The 17,950-nt window shown below is 44.4% G+C and overlaps 1 protein-coding gene across 1 annotated transcript in view; it reads right to left on the bottom strand.

Moving 5' to 3' along the window:
* LOC129865216 (coiled-coil domain-containing protein 136-like) overlaps window positions 1-17,950 on the bottom strand; it is a 45,659-nt gene that overhangs the window by 14,799 nt on the left and 12,910 nt on the right. The gene's annotated exons all lie outside the window — the stretch shown is intronic.

Below are 17,950 nucleotides of genomic sequence, written 5' to 3'. Positions count from 1 at the left end.
TCAAAATTGTCAATGTGGGCCTCCCGGGTGGCGCAGTGGTCTAGGGCACTGCATCGCAGTGCTAACTGCGCCACCAGAGTCTCTGGATTCGCCCCCAGGCTCTGTCGCAGCCGGCCGCGACCGGGAGGTCCGTGGGGCGACGCACAATTGGGCTAGCGTCGTCCGGGTTAGGGTCGGTTTGGCCGGTAGGGATTTCCTTGTCTCATCGCGCTCCAGCGACTCCTGTGGCGGGCTGGGCGCAGTGCGCGCTAACCAAGGGGGCCAGGTGCACGGTGTTTCCTCCAAAACATTGGTGCGGCTGGCTTCCGGGTTGGAGGCGCGCTGTGTTAAAAAAGCAGTGCGGCTTGGTTGGGTTGTGCCTCGGAGGACGCATGGCTTTCGACCTTTGTCTCTCCCGAGCCCGTACGGGAGTTGTAGCGATGAGATAAGATAGTAATTACTAGCGATTGGATACCACGAAAATTGGGGAGAAAAGGGGATAAAAAATTTAAAAAATATATAAAAAGAAGAAAAAAAAAAAAAAAAAAGTCAATGTGACAACAGTAACAACAATAACCAAGGGTCAAAATAACCATACATTCAACAATTGCATGCCTCCTTACTCGCACACGCTATTTCAGTTCTGCCCACAAATTTTCTATGGGATTGAGGTCAGGGCTTTGTGATGGCCACTTCCAACACCTTGACTTCGTTGTCCTTAAGCCATTTTGACACAACTTTGGAAGTATGCTTGGGGTCGTTGTTCATTTGGAAGACCCGTTTGCGACCAAGCTTTAACTTCCTGACTGATGTCTTGAGATGTTACTTCAATATATCCACATAATTTTCCGTCCTCATGATGTCATCTATTTTGTGAAGTGCACCAGTCCCTCCTGCAGCAAAGCACCCCCACAACATGATGCTGAAACCCCCTTGCTTCACGGTTGAGATGGTGTTCTTCGGCTTGCAAGCCTCCCCCTTTTTCCTCCAAACATAACGATGGTCATTATGGCCAAACAGTTCTATTTTTGTTTCATCAGACCAGAGGACATTTCTCCAAAATGTACAATCTTTGTCCCCATGTGCCGTTGCAAACCGTAGTCTGGCTTTTTTATGGCGGTTTTGGAGCAGTGGCTTCTTCCTTACTGAGCTGCCTTTCAGGTTATGTCGATATAGGACTCGTTTTACTGTGGATATAGATACTTTTGTACCTGTTTCCTCCAGCATCTTCACAAGGTCCATTGCTGTTGTTCTGGGATTGACTTGCACTTTTCGCACCAAATGACGTTCATCTCTAGGAGACAGAACGCGTCTCCTTCCTGAGTGGTCCCATGGTGTTTATACTTGCGTACTATTGTTTGAACAGATGAACGTGGTACCTTCAGGCTTTTGGAAATTGCTCCCAAGGATGAACCAGACTTGTGGAGGTCTACAATTGGTGGTCTTCGCTGATTTCTTTTGATTTTCCCATGATGTCAGGCAAAGAGGCACTGAGTTTGAAGGTAGGCCTTGAAATACATCCACAGGTACACCTCCAATTGACTCAAATTATGTCAAATAGCCTATCAGAAGCTTCTAAAGCCATGACATAATTTTCTGGAATTTTCCAAGCTGTTTAAAAGTACTGTCAATTTAGTGTAAGTAAACTTCTGACCCACTGGAATTGTGATTCAGTGAATTATAAGTGAAATAATCTGTCTGTAAACAATTGTTGGAAAAAGTACTTGTGTCATGCAGAAAGTAGAGGTTTTTACCGATTCGCCAAAATTATAGTTTTTTAACAAGAAATTTGTGGAGTGGTTGAAAAACAAGTTTTAATGACTCCAACCTAAGTGTATGTAAACTTCCGACTTCAACTGTACATCATGGCTGACAGGTGCTGGTTTCTATATATATATTTCTATATCCCGTTCTCATGCTCTCTCACACACTTCCTCTCAATTAAATTAAATTCAATTCAATTCAAGGGGCCTTATTGGCATGGGAAACATATTGTCAAAGCAAGTGAAGTAGATAATAAACAAAAGAGAAATCAACAATAAAAAAATGAACAGTAAACATTACACTCACAGAAGTTCCAAAAGAATAAAGACATTTCAAATGTCATATTATGTCTATATACAGTGTTGTAACAATGTGCAAATCGTTAAAGTACAAAAGGGAAAATAAATAAACATAAATATGGATTGTATTTACAATGGTGTTTGTTCTTCACTAGTTGCCCTTTTCTTGTGGAAACAGGTCACAAATCTTGATGCTGTGATGGCACACTGTGGTATTTCACCCAGTAGGTATGGGAGTTTATCAAAATCAGGTTTGTTTTCGAATTCTTTGTGAATCTGTGGGAAATATGTATCTCGAATACGGTCATACATTTGGCAGGAGGTTAGAAAGTGCATCTCAGTTTCCACCTCATTTTGTGGACTGTGTGCACATAGTCTGTCTTCTCTCTGTAGGTGGAAGGCTTTGTTATGGAAGGTTTGGGAATCGCTTCCTTTTAGGTGGTTGTAGAATTTAACGGCTCTTTTCTGGATTTTGATAATTAGCGGGTATCGGCCTAATTCTGCTCTGCATACATTATTTGGTGTTCTACGTTGTACACAGGGGATATTTTTGCAGAATTCTGCATGCAGTGTCTCAATTTGGTGTTTGTCCCATTTTGTGAATTCTTGGTTGGTGAGCAGACCCCAAACCTCACAACCATAAAGGGCAATATAATGGGTTCTATAACTGATTCAAGAATTTTTAGCCAGATCCTAATTGGTAAGTCGAATTTTACACTCCTTTTGAAGGCATAGAAGGCCCTTCTTGCCTTGTCTCTCAGATCGTTAACAGCTTTGTGGAAGTTACCTGTGGCGCTGATGTTTAGGCCAAGGTATGTATAGTTTTTTGTGTGCTCTAGGGCAACGGTGTCTAGATGGAATTTGTATTTGTAGTCCTGGCGACTGGACCTTTTTTGGAACACCATTTTTTTGGTCTTACTGAGATTTACTGTCAGGGCCCAGGTCTGGCAGAATCTGTGCAGAAGATATAGTTGGTGCTGTAGGCCCTCCTTGGTTGGTGACATCAGCAAAGAGTAGACATTTGACTTCAGATTCTAGTAGGGTGAGGCCGGGTGCTGCAGACTGTTCTAGTGCCCTCGCCAATTCGTTGATATATATGTTGAGGAGTTTGGGGCTTAAGCTGCATTCCTGTCTCACCCCACGGACCTGTGGGAGGAAATGTGTGTTTTATGCCAATTTTAATTTGTTGACTTGACTTGTTGTTTGTGTACATGGATTTTATAATGTCATGTGTTTTTCCCCCAACACCACTATCCATTCATTTATATAGCAGACACTCATGTCAAGCATGAGAAGGCTTTGCTTTTGTTTTGTTTTGTTTGTTTGTCAATTAGCCTGTGCAGGGTGAATATGTGGTCTTCAATTACATTGAGATGATTTCTGACATGCTGTTCCTTCTTTTTCCTAAGTGTATTTCTGTATTGTTTTCGTGATTCACCATAGTGAAGGCGTAGACTAAGGTTTTCTGGGACTTGATGTTTTTGGTTGGACAGGTTCCTCAATTTCTTTCTTAGGTTTTTGCATTCTTCATCAAACCATTTGTCATTGTTGTTCATTTTCTTCTGTTTTCTGTTTGATTTTTTTTTATTTGATAGGGAAGCTGAAAGATCAAATATACCGTTTAGGTTTTCTACTGCCAAGTTTACACCTTCACTATTACAGTGGAACGTTTTGTCCAGGAAGTTGTCTAAAAGGGATTGAATTTGTTGTTGCCTAATTGCTTTTTGATAGGTTTCCACACAACATTCCTTCCATCTGTAGTATTTCTTAATATTACTCAATTCCTTTGGCTTTGATGCCTCATGATTGAGTATTGCTCTGTTCAAGTAGAGTGTGATTCTGCTGTGCTCTGATAGGGGTGTCAGTGGACTGACTGTGAATGCTCTGAGAGACTACCTCTGGGTAGAGGTCAATAATAAAGTAGTCTTCAGTACTACTGCCAAGAGATGAGCTATAGGTGTACCTACCATATGAGTCCCCTCAAAGCCTACAATTGAATATGTACATACCCAGCATGCGACAGAGATGCAGGCGTTGTGACCCATTTTTGTTGGTTATGTTGTCATAGTTGTGCCTAGGGAGGCATATGGGGGAGGGAATGCTGTCACCATAAGGCAGGTGTTTGTCCCCATGTGTGCTGAGGATGTCAGGTTCTGGTCCAGTTCTGTCATTTAGGTCATCACAGACTAGTATATGTCCCTGGGCCTGGAAATTATTGATTTCCCCCTCTAGGATGGAGAAGCTATCTTCATTAAAGTATGGGGATTCTATTGGGGGGGATATAGATTGATATAGGGGCGGCAGGGTAGCCTTGTGGTTAGCTCGTTGGACTAGTAACTGAAAGGTTGCAAGATCGAATCTCCGAACTGACAAGGTAAAAATCTGTCGTTCTGCCCCTGAACAAGGCAGTTAATCCCAATGTTCCTAGGCAGTCATCAAAAATAAGAATTTGTTCTTAACTGATTTGCCTAGTTAAATAAAGGTCAAATAAAGAGAGCACACAGGAGGATGTTAAGATCATTTCCTGTTTCACCTGTCCTCATTATTGTCTCCACCGCCTCCAGGTGTCGCTTGTTTTCCCCCAGTGTATTTATCCCTGTATTTCCTGTCTCTCTTTGCCAGTTTGTCTTGTATGTCCAAGTCAACCAGCGGTTTTTCCCGTTCTCCTGCTTTTTGCATTCTCCTTTTTCTAGTCCTCCTGGTTTTGACCCTTACCTGTTTCTGGACTCTGTACCTGCCCACCTGACCATTCTGCCTGCCTGACCACAAGCCTGTCTGCCACTCTGTACCTCCTGGACTCTGATCTGGTTATGACCTTTTTGCCGGTCCACAACCATTCTCTTGCCTACCCCTTTGGATTAATAAACATTGTAAGACTCCAACCATCTGCCTCCTGTGTCTGCATCTGGGTCTCGCCTTGTGCCTTGATATTTCCTTTTGAATTTCTAGCCAAATGTCAAATATTCCTGTTTTGATTCATTTAATAGAGTGAGTTAGGTCTGCTCTATACCAAATTAGCATAGCCAGTGGGTCCGTCTCCTCTATACCATGTTTCTTGTAGGATGACAATGTCTGTATTTCCGAAGTCCAGGTTCCTGCTCTTTAGGCCAAAGGCAGATGACCTCAGGCCTGGGATATTCCAGGATGAGATAGTGAAGGCTTTCTGTTCCATAAAGTGTCCAATGTTGTTGGTCGTGGTTTGGCCTCAGGCCAGTAAGTGTGAGCAGAGCCTGCTGAGCATCTGGTACATACCATTGGCTTTGGCTAGTGTAAGAGTGGGGGTTGGGCCTGTTTACCCGCTCACGGCCTGGGCGTATGTGTGACTTCCATGTTTAGGCCCTCTTTGCGGGAGTGGGGAGCATGGGGTGGGCAGGAGGGGCATAGGTCTGATCTGAGGGGGACTACATGGGGTGTGGGCATGGTTGACTTGGGGGGGGGTGTTGATTGGTTGGGGTGGGGGTGTGGCTGGTGTTGTGGTCTGGATGTAGGTCCTCTCGGCCTGGGTCCTCTATGTGTGTGTGGGGGGGGGGGGGGGGTCCCGCAGGTCTGGGAGAGTGTCTTGCTGGTCTGGGCACGGTGTCTATTGATTTGTTGCTCCTGTGTGAGGTGTCGGGGCTGTGTTTGAGAGCGATGTCCTTTCGGGTCCGGGCGAAAGTGGGCACTGCTGCCTTGTATAGGTGGACCTGGTCATAGAGGCTGTTCAAGTCCAGGGTTGAGTGGTGGGCCAGGAAAACATTTGTTTTTGAGGCACAGTCATGGGAAATACTTGTGTTTACCCGCTGTTTGGTAGCAGGGTGGACGTCTTTTCGTGGTAGCAGGGTGGAGATAACCACTTGTGCATTGGGGAAAGTAGAAGAAGCTTTTTCAATCACTCCCTTCAGTGCTGTGGCCACCCTTTCCAGCTGTGCTATCAGGTCATTTGTGCCTGTGTGTTTTATTATGTGGCTGGGTGAACCTAGTTGGTCCTCAGACAGAAGGTCTAGGGCGCGCTGGGTGTTTGGACACCAGAGTTTAGACACACTGTGTTTGGGAAAACGTATTTTTTTCTTGTATATATTTCCCATTTGAGTCCATAAGGAGTACAATCTGTGTCTTGTGTATGTCCTCAGTGGGTGTGGGGTTGTTGTCAGGAGGGCTATCAGGGTGGCTGATAGGGGGGGCTTGGGGTTCTTCATTTGTCTGTCCCGCTGTGATTTCGACGCTATGGTCAGGGGTGGACTGTTCTGCTGTGGTGTCGAGACTTTGTCGGGAGTTGAGGTGGGCTGTTCTGCTGGCTCTCCTCAGGGGTGGCCACCTCTCTAGTAGGTTGTTCTCTGTCACACGTCATCCCCCGCACACTCTCCTCCAGCAGTCTGATCCTCTCCAGTGCTCTGTTCTTCTCTTGCTCCTGCTTCTTCTCCTGGAGATGTTGTCTCATTATAGTAGAGAGTGCAGATATGTCTCTCTCCACCTCCAGCTTTCCAGGTCTGGTTAAGGGGTTGTTGTTGTGCTGGACTGTTGTCTGGGTCTGTGCTGACTGGAGTGTAATCACCTGCTGTTTCAGTTCCACATGCCTTACCTCCAGCTGGGTGAATTTATCCTTAATTTCAATGAGGGAGTAGTACCCTGTGCTGGGAGGTTGACTTTCCGCTTGGGGTTGCTCGTCTGTTCTATTAGGTGAAAGTCCAACTGAAACTGTTTGGGGTTGCCCTGTACCAATTTTGTTCCAGACTTATAGAGATTCATATCAGCTGACTCAGAGTCCTCAGTATCCTGAGTTTCAACCCATCGCTAACCCCCCCCCCCCCCCTCCCCCCTTAACAGAGCGGTAGTGTGTTAATATAGCACTGTGCCATGCCAGGGGATGGTCTGTGTTAATATAGCACTGTGCCATGCCAGGGGATGGTCTGGTTAATATAGCACTGTGCCATGCCAGGGGATGGTCTGGTTAATATAGCACTGTGCCATGCCAGGGGATGGTCTGTGTTAATATAGCACTGTGCCATGCCAGGGGATGGTCTGTGTTAATATAGCACTGTGCCATGCCAGGGGATGATCTGTGTTAATATAGCACTGTGCCATGCCAGGGGATGGTCTGTGTTAATATAGCACTGTGCCATGCCAGGGGATGGTCTGTGTTAATATAGCACTGTGCCATGCCAGGGGATGGTCTGTGTTAATATAGCACTGTGCCATGCCAGGGGATGGTCTGTGTTAATATAGCACTGTGCCATGCCAGGGGATGGTCTGTGTGGAAGATTAAGTTGCTTATGTTCCCATTTTTTTAACAGTCAGCAAAAAGTGTCTCTTGATTTTCCATATGGAGGTTCATTTTGTACTATTTTCTTGCCTTGTCACTTTTTACATTCAGAGGGTACTGTACTTTAATTACCTCTGAACAGCGGGAGGCAGCTTCAAGCCCTCTGCATTTGGTTGGAGTCGCCTGTTTGATTCTCCTGCCATTGTTGGGCTAAAGGGCTTTGACACCTCTCACTTGACACGTCAGTGCTACTTGGAGTTGTATCAAGCTTGGTAGCCTTAACTTAGCATTCAGTCCTTATAAAGCAAAATATATCATTGTAGTGTATTTCAGGTAGTGGTTCCCCTCAAGGGTCAGACTCAGCCCCCATCTAAATCACTGGCTAATTAAACTCTCTTAACCTCTCTCTGCTGATGTAAGTGATGGTGAAAGGAGGTGATGCGTGTGTGTCTGCTGCAGTCTCCTAAGTGCGTCACCACTGGCTAGACGGACTCTCACACACAGAGAGATGAAACATGATGGGTTAGAGAGAGTGTAACCTTCCATTCCTAAGACATGAGGCTGAGGTCTCATTTACTAGCTGTGTATGCATGTGGGTGTGTGTTATTGGCCAATTAACTGGAACACACAGAGTTCTGGTAAAGCCATTGGCTGACAATAGTTCCAGTTAAATCAATCAAAATTCTAGTGAAAGCATGTGTGTGTGCATGCGTACCTGTGGCCAAGTGTGCAAGTGTGCGTGTGCGTGTGTGCATACCTGAGAATACACCAGATGTGTCTTATCCCTTTGGATTGAAAACATATACATAATACAGGCAGCACAACAAGCCAACGCCTGTTTATAAACAAACAGTCAACAACAGGTTATAATCAGATGAAAAGACGCGCACACACACACAGCTCAGTGAAGATGGCTCACTGTAGATGAGTCTACTGGTGAATATGAATAATTTACAACTAAAGAAGGAGGCTATGTATTAGGCAATTAGCAGTCTACCTCCTACCTCCAGCCATAGCCCAGTACCTCCAACACACAGACACTGACCTCTCCCTCTCACAAACACACACTATTTCATAGCCGATCTCTCCATGGTACACACACCCATCCAGAGGGCTAACGTCCTGCGGCTGACAGTGGCACGTCAAAGAGCTCAATACTCTGGTAGTACTCGATGTACTCAGTGAGTACTGCATTCTTACATAACATGCTTGACACAGTTCCCTATAAACCCTCCACTCTCTGCTCTCTGGTGTCACCACTCTGATCAAAGGGGATACAGAGACACAGGAGAACATCTCCATTTGAGCTCCATGTAAACAGACCTGATATTGTGGTGGCTATACTGTAAATAGCAGGCTGCAATAGCACAGCAGGGCACTGTGGGAAATGAAATCAATGATCTTACTGTAAGAGCATACTTAGGCCTGGTTTCATTTCACCCCCTAAACCCTAGCCCCTCTTGTCCCCTTTGAAGTGATTGTTCAATGTGGGTGAGGCCTTAGGAAACGACATTGTCTAATTCTAGGATGCATAGACTAGTAAGGATGCAGCCTGTGTATGTAAGGGTACTGTATCCTGACATAAGTCATTTCCTGTTTTTGAAAGATAACTTGTGTCTTTTCATTGTGAGTTCTGTGTTTGTGGCAACTTCGTATTAGGATGGAAAATTCATTGAATTCATTCCCAAGTCCGTCTTCCAACCCAGATCTACTCAAATGAAAGACACGACACACCTATCCAATGTTAGCCTCGGAGAAAGAAACTCAGACTTCATTTTTTTTTTTTTAACACAGCATAACAATTATCAAGAATATCTGGAGGCCCTGGTTTGGTCTGGATTTAACAGTGATGCCTAAAAGCTAGCAAGGCCAATCTATTTGTAATCAAATGTAATGAGTTGTCGAAGGGAGACGAGACAGGAGTAAAACCACACACATCTGGGACAGAGCAATGTGAGGGAAACGCATGATTTCAAAGATGGTTAGAGTAACTCTACAGTGCCTTCCGGAAGTAGTCATACCCCTTGACTTATTTTGTTATTTACAGCCTGAATTAAACATTTATTAAATAGATTTTTTTTCTCACCCATCTACACACCATACCCCATAATGACAAAGTGAAAACATGTTTTTAGAAATCTTACTTTTTTTTAAATTACAGCTTTGAGTCTTTCTGTAAGAGCTTTACAAACATTTGCACATTATTCTTTTTTATATTCTTCAAGCTCTGTCGAGTTGGCTGTTGATCATTGCTAGACAGAAACATTTCAAGTCTTGCCATAGATTATCCAGCTGAATTAAGTCTAAACTACAACTAGGCCACTCAGGAACATTCAATGTCGCCTTGGTAAGCAACTCCAGTGTATATTTGGCCATGTGTTTTAGGATATTGTCCTGCTAAAAGGTGAATTTGTTTCCCAGTTTTTGTTGGGAAGCAGACTGAACCAGGTTTTCCTCTCAGATTTTGCCTGTCATGAACTCTATTCCGTTTCTTTTTATCCTAAAAAAAACTCCCTAGGCCTTGCCTATGACAAGTATACCCATAACATGATGCTGCCACCGCCGTGCTTGAAAATATGAAGAGTGGTACTCAGTGATGTGTTGTGTTGGATTTGCTCCAAACATAACGCTTTGTATTCACAACATAAAGTTAATTTCTTTGCCACATTTTTTGCAGTTTTACTTTAGTGCCTTGTTGCAAACAGGATGCATCTTTCGGAATATTTGTATTCTCGGCTACCTTCTTTTCACTCTGTCATTTAACCTCTACGGGATCGGTGTCCACCCCATGGAACGGTTGAGCTAACGTAGGCTAATGTGATTAGCATGAGTTTGTAAGTAACAAGAAGATTTCTCAGGACATAGATATATCTGATATTGGCAGAAAGCTTAAATTCTTGTTAATCTAACTGCACTGTCCAATTTACAGTAGCTATTGCAGTGAAAGAATACCATGCTATTATTTGAGAAGAGTGAACAGTTATGAACTTGAAAATGTATTAATAAACCAAGTAGGCACATTTGGGCAGTTTTGATACAAGATTTTGAACAAAAATACAGTGGTTCATTGAATCAGTCTAAAACTTGGCACATACAATACAAAATCGAAATTGCGCCTAATCTGGAATATTACATGTTGGCCTCTCTCTTGCATTTCAAAGATGATGGGAAAAAATACATTGTAGGTGTTTTTTTCTTTGTATTATCTTTTACCAGATCTAATGTGTTATATTCTCCTACATTAAGTTCACATTTCCACAAACTTCAAAGTGTTTCCTTTCAAATGGTATCAAGAATATGCATTTCCTTGCTTCAGTTCCTGAGCTACAGGCAGTTAGATTTGGGTATGTCATTTTAGGCGAAAGTTGAAAAAAAGTGTCCGATCCTTTTGTTAGTGCATTGATAAACCATCCAAAGTGTTACTAATATTACAAAGTGTTACACCATGCTCAAAGTGATATTCAATGTCTGTTCATTTTTATTTATTTTTTTCCATCTACCAATAGGTTCCCTTCATTGTGAGGCATTGGAAAACCTCCCTGGTCTTTGTGGTTGAATCTGTGTTTGAAATTCACTGCTTGACTGAGGGACCTTACAGATAATTGTATGTGTGGGGTACAGAGATGAGCCTTACGACAGGCCATTGCAAATATGGTTATGTGCCATTTTCAATGTAATTTAGGGTGAAGTGATTGAAACCATTTTATTCATTTCCTCACGGTTCCCTCCCCTCTTGTTTGTTTGTTTTGTTGAACCTTTATTTAATCTTCTTACCCCTCCCCCTCCTCCTCCTCCTCCTCTCTGCAATCAACTCAGCGCCCCAACATCCTTCTGGTCTTCCACAGGACTGACTGATTGGTCAGGGCTTCTGGCAGGCGACCAATGATGTCCCTGCTACAACAGCATCACTGTCACAGGGATCATTCAATAATCACTCATCATCACTGTCTGACCCTTTTCTCTCGCCCCTCTCTCTATCCATCTCTTTCTCTACTCCTTATTCCTCGCCTAACCTTCTCTTGACCCCTGTTCTCCCTCCCTCTTTCCATATCATCCCCCTTTGCCTCCCTCTCTTCTTTCTCTCTGCTAGCCCTCCCTTGCACCGTCTCTCTCTCTCTCTCTCTCTCTAAGAAACACAATACTCATTCTAAAGACAGAGTTTGACATTGAAATGCTCCAGGCAAGATGAAATAGACGTGTCTCTCTCTTCTGTCTGACTGAGAAGCCACAGTTAGAACAGAGCCCAAATAACAACCATAACCACAATTATCTCCCTTCAACACAACTGTGACTGTAAATAATGACCCCCCTCCCCACCGTTCATAATCCCAGACCTGTCCCTCTTCGTGTCCACATGACGAAGGGACAATCACAGTGGCTGGTGGTTTGGAGGTGAAGGGGGGAGGGGGGGTCTGCGATGGCAGAATGAGTCATACCTCACCACTGCGTCAGAAAACAGCACCTTGGTAACCATGGCCACACTCTCTTCTCTGCATACAGTATGCTACACATGCATCCTATCACACAGAAAGCAGCTTATTTATGCACTCATAGAGATACACCCACTTTAAAATACACATGAGGAGACTCGAGTCTTACACACTTGATCCCATCACTGCAATGGGATCCCATCACTGCAATGTTATATCAAATATGACTTTATGGTTACAGACAATTTGATTGCAGGGTACTCAGGGGAACAGAACTAGAGCAATCTTACAGGTATAATAGGTAAATAAGCTACTGAAACAATAACTGGGAGTCAGAGCAGGAGTAATGTCATCACCTAACCGTGGATAGGGAAGACGGGTGACTATTAGGGACATGAACGCAAAAGAGCAGTAAAAACCACAACATCAATCACAGAGTTTGAGACATACAGACTTAGCGAAGGCTATGATTCCAGCACACACGTACATACAAACACACCCTACAGTCTCCTTAGCATGCAGACACCTGAAGTTACTGTCTTCTGGGGTGTAAAGCTGATGATTCAGCTACAATTCACTTCTGTCTGAATAGCATGTTTCACTAAGACACCATCTGTCACACAATGCTTTGGTTCCAACCTGACTCCACTCAAAGTAAAGCAATAAAAAAAGACATGACTTCCTCTTTCTCTGTTCTGACCACTCCAACACCCTCTGCAAAATACTATAAATTGCCCTGATACAGAGGAATTCAACCCAACGTAAATTGGCTTAATCTAGCAGTAAATTAGCCTGCCTTGAAGCGGCACCTTTTTTACAAAGGCACGCAGGGCAGCCCTCTTAGCCTGTATAAAGAGTGATGTACTGCAGGTTAATGTGTATGTGGGACCTCTCACTCACTGGAAATAAACAGGCAGTGTTACAGCCGCCTCTAAAAGACGGCTATGTATAGAAAGTTCACCCACTGTGGCTGCGTCTGAAATGGCACCCTAGTCCCTATATACACTACTTTTGACCAGTGCACTATAGGGGAAAAGGGTACCATTTAGAATCAGACTATGAATAGAAAGTCAATACGAGTGAAGGGTGGCCACGGAGTGCCTGTCAATAAATATTTGTGACAGCCCAGGCTAAAATAGACTATGGGCCGCTGGGCTGGGTGGAGGACAAACTATGACCCCTTTCAGCATGTCTAGTCACTTACTTTATCCTTTCTCTCTCTCACTTGCCCATTCATATATTTCTGATGGATTAAGGTAAGGTGAATTAAAGATGGATACGTTTTTCAGTCCTTTTTCCTAAACTATACAATTTACGTGCCCCCAGACGATTCTGTTTTTTTGTTTGTTTATATTTTTTACTTATTTTGTACATAATGTTGCCGCGACCGTCTCTTATGACCAAAAATAACTTCAAGACATCAGGACTGCGATTACTCACCACGGACTAGCAGAATCCTTTTTTTCCTTTCACGACTCTGACGAGCCCGACGCGAAGGATGCACTGCTTCCCCGGGAACAGGCCCTGATCCCCGTGATCTGCGTGAAGAGGAGGCGGAGAAAGAGGGGCCAAAGAGTGGGCTGCCATCTGAGAATTCGTAGGCGGTCAAATAAACCCCCACCTCCCTCCATTCTGCTAGCAAACATGCAATCCTTGGAGAATAAAATCAACGAGTTACGCAGAAGATTAAACTACCAACGGGACATTAAAACTGTAACATCTTATGCTTCACGGAGTCATGGCTGAATAACGACAATATCAACATACAGCTGGCTGGTTATGCAATGTACCGGTAGGATAGAACAGCGGCGTCTGGTAAGACAAGCGGCGGCGGACTATGTATTTTTGTAAATAACAGCTGGTGCACGATATCTAAGGAAGTCTCGAGCTATTTTTTGCCTGAGGTAGAATATCTCATGATAAGCTGTAGACCACACTACCTACCGAGAGAGTTTTCATCTGTATTCTTCGTAGCTGTTTACATACCACCACAGTCAGAGGCTGGCACTAAGACAGCATTGAATGAGCTGTATTCCGCCATAAGCAAACAAGAAAATGCTCACCCAGAGGCGGCGCTCCTAGTAGCCGGGGACTTTAATGCAGGGAAACTTAAATCCGTTTGACCAAACATTCTATCAGCATGTTAAATGTGCAACCAGAGGCTGGTTGAACTCTGGACCACCTCTACTCCACATACAGAGACACATAGAAATCTCTCCCTCGCCCTCCATTCGGCAAATCTGACCATAATTCTATCCTCCTGATTCCTGCTTACAAGCAAAAATGAAAGCAGGAAGCACCAGTGACTCAGTCTATAAAAAAGTGGTCAGATGAAGAAGATTCTAAGCTACAGGACTGTTTTGCTAGCACAGACTGGAATATGTTCCGGGATTCCTCCGATGGCATTGAGGAGTACACCACATCAGTCATTGGATTCATTAATAAGTGCATCCATGACGTCATCCCCACAGTGACCGTTCGTACATAACCCAACCAGAAGCCACTGATTACAGGCAGTATCTGCACTGAGCTAAAGGCTAGAGCTGCCGCTTTCAAGGAGCGGGACTCTAACCCAGAAGCTTATAAGAAATCCAGCTATGCCCTCCGACGAACCATCAAACAGGCAAAGCGTAAATACAGGACTAAGATCGATCGTACTACACTGGCTCTGACGCTCGTCGGATGTGGCAGGGCTTGCAAACCATTACAGACTACAAAGGGAAGCACAGCCGAGAGCTGCCCAGTGACCCGAGCCTACCAGACGAGCTAAACTACTTCTATGCTCGCTTCGAGGCAAATAACACTGAAACATGCTTGAAAGCACCAGCTGTTCCAGAAGACTGTGTGATCACGCTCTCCGCAGCTGATGTGCGGAAGACCTTTAAACAGGTCAACATTCACAAGGCCACAGGGCCAGACAGATTACCAGGACGTGTACCGCGAGCATGTGCTGACCAACTGGCAAGTGTCTTCACTGATATTTTCAACCTCTCCCTGTCCAAGTCTGTAATACCAACATGTTTTAAGCAGACCACCATAGTGCCTGTGCTCAAGAACACTAAGGTAACCTGCCTAAATGACTACCGACCCGTAGCACTCACATCTGTAGCCATGAAGTGCTTTTAAAGGCTGGTCATGGCTCACATCAACCCCATCATCCCAGAAACCCTAGACCCACTCCAATTTGCATACCGCCCCAACAGATCCACAGATGATGCAATCTCTATTGCACTCCACACTGCCCTTTCTCACCTGGACAAAAGGAACACCTATGTGAGAATGCTATTCATTGACTACAGCTCAGCGTTCAACACCGTAGTGCCCTCAAAGCTCATCAATAAGCTAAGGACCCTGGGACTAAACACCTCCCTCTGCAACTGAATCCTGGACTTCTTGATGGGTCGCCCCCAGGTGGTAAGGGTAGGTAACAACACATCCGCCACACTGATACTCAACACATGGGCCCCTCAGGGGTGCGTTCTCAGTCCCCTCCTGTACTCCCTGTTCACTCATGACTGCATGGTCAGGCATGACTCCAACACCATCAAGTTTGCCGATGACAAAACAGTGGTAGGCCTAATCACCGACAACGACGAGACAGCCTATAGGGAGGAGGTCAAAGACCTGGTCATGTGGTGCCAGGACAACAACCTCTCCCTCAACATGATCAAGACAAAGGAGATGATTGTGGACTACAGGAAAAAGAGGACCAAGCACGCCCCCATTCTCATTGACGGGCTGCAGTGGAGCAGGTTGAGAGCTTCAAGTTCCTTGGTATCCACATCACCAACAAACTAACATGGTCCAAGCACACCAAGACAGTCGTGAAGAGGGCACGACAAAACCTATTCCCCCTCAGGAGACTGAAAAGATTTGTCCTCAGATTCTCAAAAGGTTCTACAGCTGCACCATCAAGATCATCCTGACTAGTTGCACCACTGCCTGGTATGGCAACTGATCGGCCTCCGATCGAACGGCACTACAGAGGGTAGTGCGAACTGCCCAGTACATCACTGGGGTCAAGCTTCCTGCCATCCAGGACTTCTATACCAGGCGGTGTCAGAGGAAGGCCCTAAAAATTGTCAGACTCCAGCCACCCAGACTATTGGGTTTACACCACTGCTACTCTCTGTTGTCATCTATGCATTGTCACTTTAATAACTCTACCTACATGTACATACTACCCGCACATTGACTCTGTATTGGTACCCCCCTGTATATAGTCTCGCTATTGTTATTTTACTGCTGCTCTTTAATTACTTGTTACTTTTATCTCTTATTCTTATCTGTATTTTTTTGAAACTGCATTGTTGGTTAGGGGCTCGTAAGTAAGCAGTTCACTGTAAGGTCTACACCTGTTGTATTTGGCGCATGTGACTAATTAAATGGATCTTGCTTGCTATTTTTGTCTTTCTGTCTCTTTCACCCTCTCTCCTAATCTGTTAATCTCTTTCTTCAGCATCCTTCTCTTTCTGCCTCTCCCTGACAAAGGCAGTAATGACCAGACACATTCCCTCTCCACATCCCTGATCACTCCTGACAAGCGCCATCAACACTGTCTGCACAGTGCACACATCCACTCAGGACCACTCACACAAACAAACACACACACACACACACACACTCACACAAAGAGGAACAGACAACAGTGCTCTGTGGCACAGCTGACACAGTGAAATGAAAAGGAATCTCCGTACACTCATGATCAGTACATCATCTTCAATTTATTAGGCTGAGCTTTCAGTCGTCAGACCTTCATCAGAGAATACAAAACACACAAGGCCACATGTGGGAAACGTGTGTCAATACAATCAGACGTTGCGCATCAGCAACAAAAGCGGCAGGAGGCACATCAGTAATCAATTATCTCAGAAAAGTGTTACTTGATCCAGTATTTTTTCTCTCTCATTATTTTAACATGAGGGTCATCCTTTAATATGTTTCCCCTTAACCCCTGGCTTTATGTGGTTCCTGTAATTTATGTCGGTTCTTTAACCCAATCCCGCTTACATTTTCCCATAGGCCAACCCCTTTCGCATTTTTATTTTGTTCATTTAGTTCACACCTGTTATGTAAAAATGTAATTTAAAAAAAGTACAATTATGTCAAAACTATACTGAATCCCAAAAATATCTATACTGTCTCAATCAAGTCACACTTTTCTTAGATAATTGAGATAATTGACGACTGATTGCTTTGTACGCAGGTGTTGCTCATCATGTCTGATTGCATTGTACGCAGGTGTTGTTCATCATGTCTGATTGCATTGACACAAGTTGCCTATATGTGGCCTCTGGCATTGTGTGTTTTTGGATGCTCTGATTCCTTTTAATTTCAGTGTTACTCGTTATCTCCTGCACCTTAGCAACGGTCAGGTGTGCCACATATCCAGTCAAGATTCTACAGCTGAGCCAGTGAAAAGAGAGAAAGGATGAAAAGAATGAGTGACAGAGAATCAGAAACTTGTCTTTTGCCCCAGGCCAACACCTGCACTGATTACTATTCTGGTGTGCTTCATCCCAGACCAAGGACAGGGTGCTAGCTTGCCTTTATCACATACACACACACAGACTCCTGAGTGAGACTGAGGTGGAGCGGGTGACATTGGCTATGAGAGACAGGCAGAATACTAAGGACCACCACACAGACCTATACACACAACCTCCTTCTTCCATGTCCCATTATCAATCCATCCGGCTCTGTTCCTTTCATCAATCCCCAAGGGACCATTATCCCAGATGTTGCCACAGAACACACACACACACACACACCACCCCAGCCTTAATGAGAAAAGGCAGTAGATCGTAGGCCAGAGGAGAGCAGTGCTGGAATATCAATAGGCCTGCATCAGTTCTGTGAAGACATGTAACATCTCTCTCTCCTTCACTTCCTCCAACCCTCATCTCCTCTGGTTTTCAGCATCTTCCCTTTCTTTCTCTCTGGCCAAATCAGACGTCATCACTGTGGCAGTGGTATTTTTAATTCATGTTTGATAGAGCTGTAATGAGTATTTCATATGAGATGGCGAGAGGAGATGAAGCCAGTAAGATGATGAGAGAGAATGAAAGAGAGGAGAAAAAAGAGAAAAACAGCTGAAGGGAGAGAAGGACCGACGACAATTTTAGAGTAAAAAAGGATGAAGCAGAGAGAGGATAGCAGAGAGAGGATAGGCGAAAGAAGATAGGAGTAAAAAAGGAATGAACAGAATCAAAGAGTAGGAATATTAGAGAGGACATAAA

The sequence above is a fragment of the Salvelinus fontinalis genome, chromosome 11, assembly GCF_029448725.1.
Source record: "Salvelinus fontinalis isolate EN_2023a chromosome 11, ASM2944872v1, whole genome shotgun sequence".
NCBI classification, from domain to species: domain Eukaryota; kingdom Metazoa; phylum Chordata; class Actinopteri; order Salmoniformes; family Salmonidae; genus Salvelinus; species Salvelinus fontinalis.
Note: the sequence above shows the minus strand (reverse complement) of the source record. Positions and strands in the feature narration are given on the sequence as shown.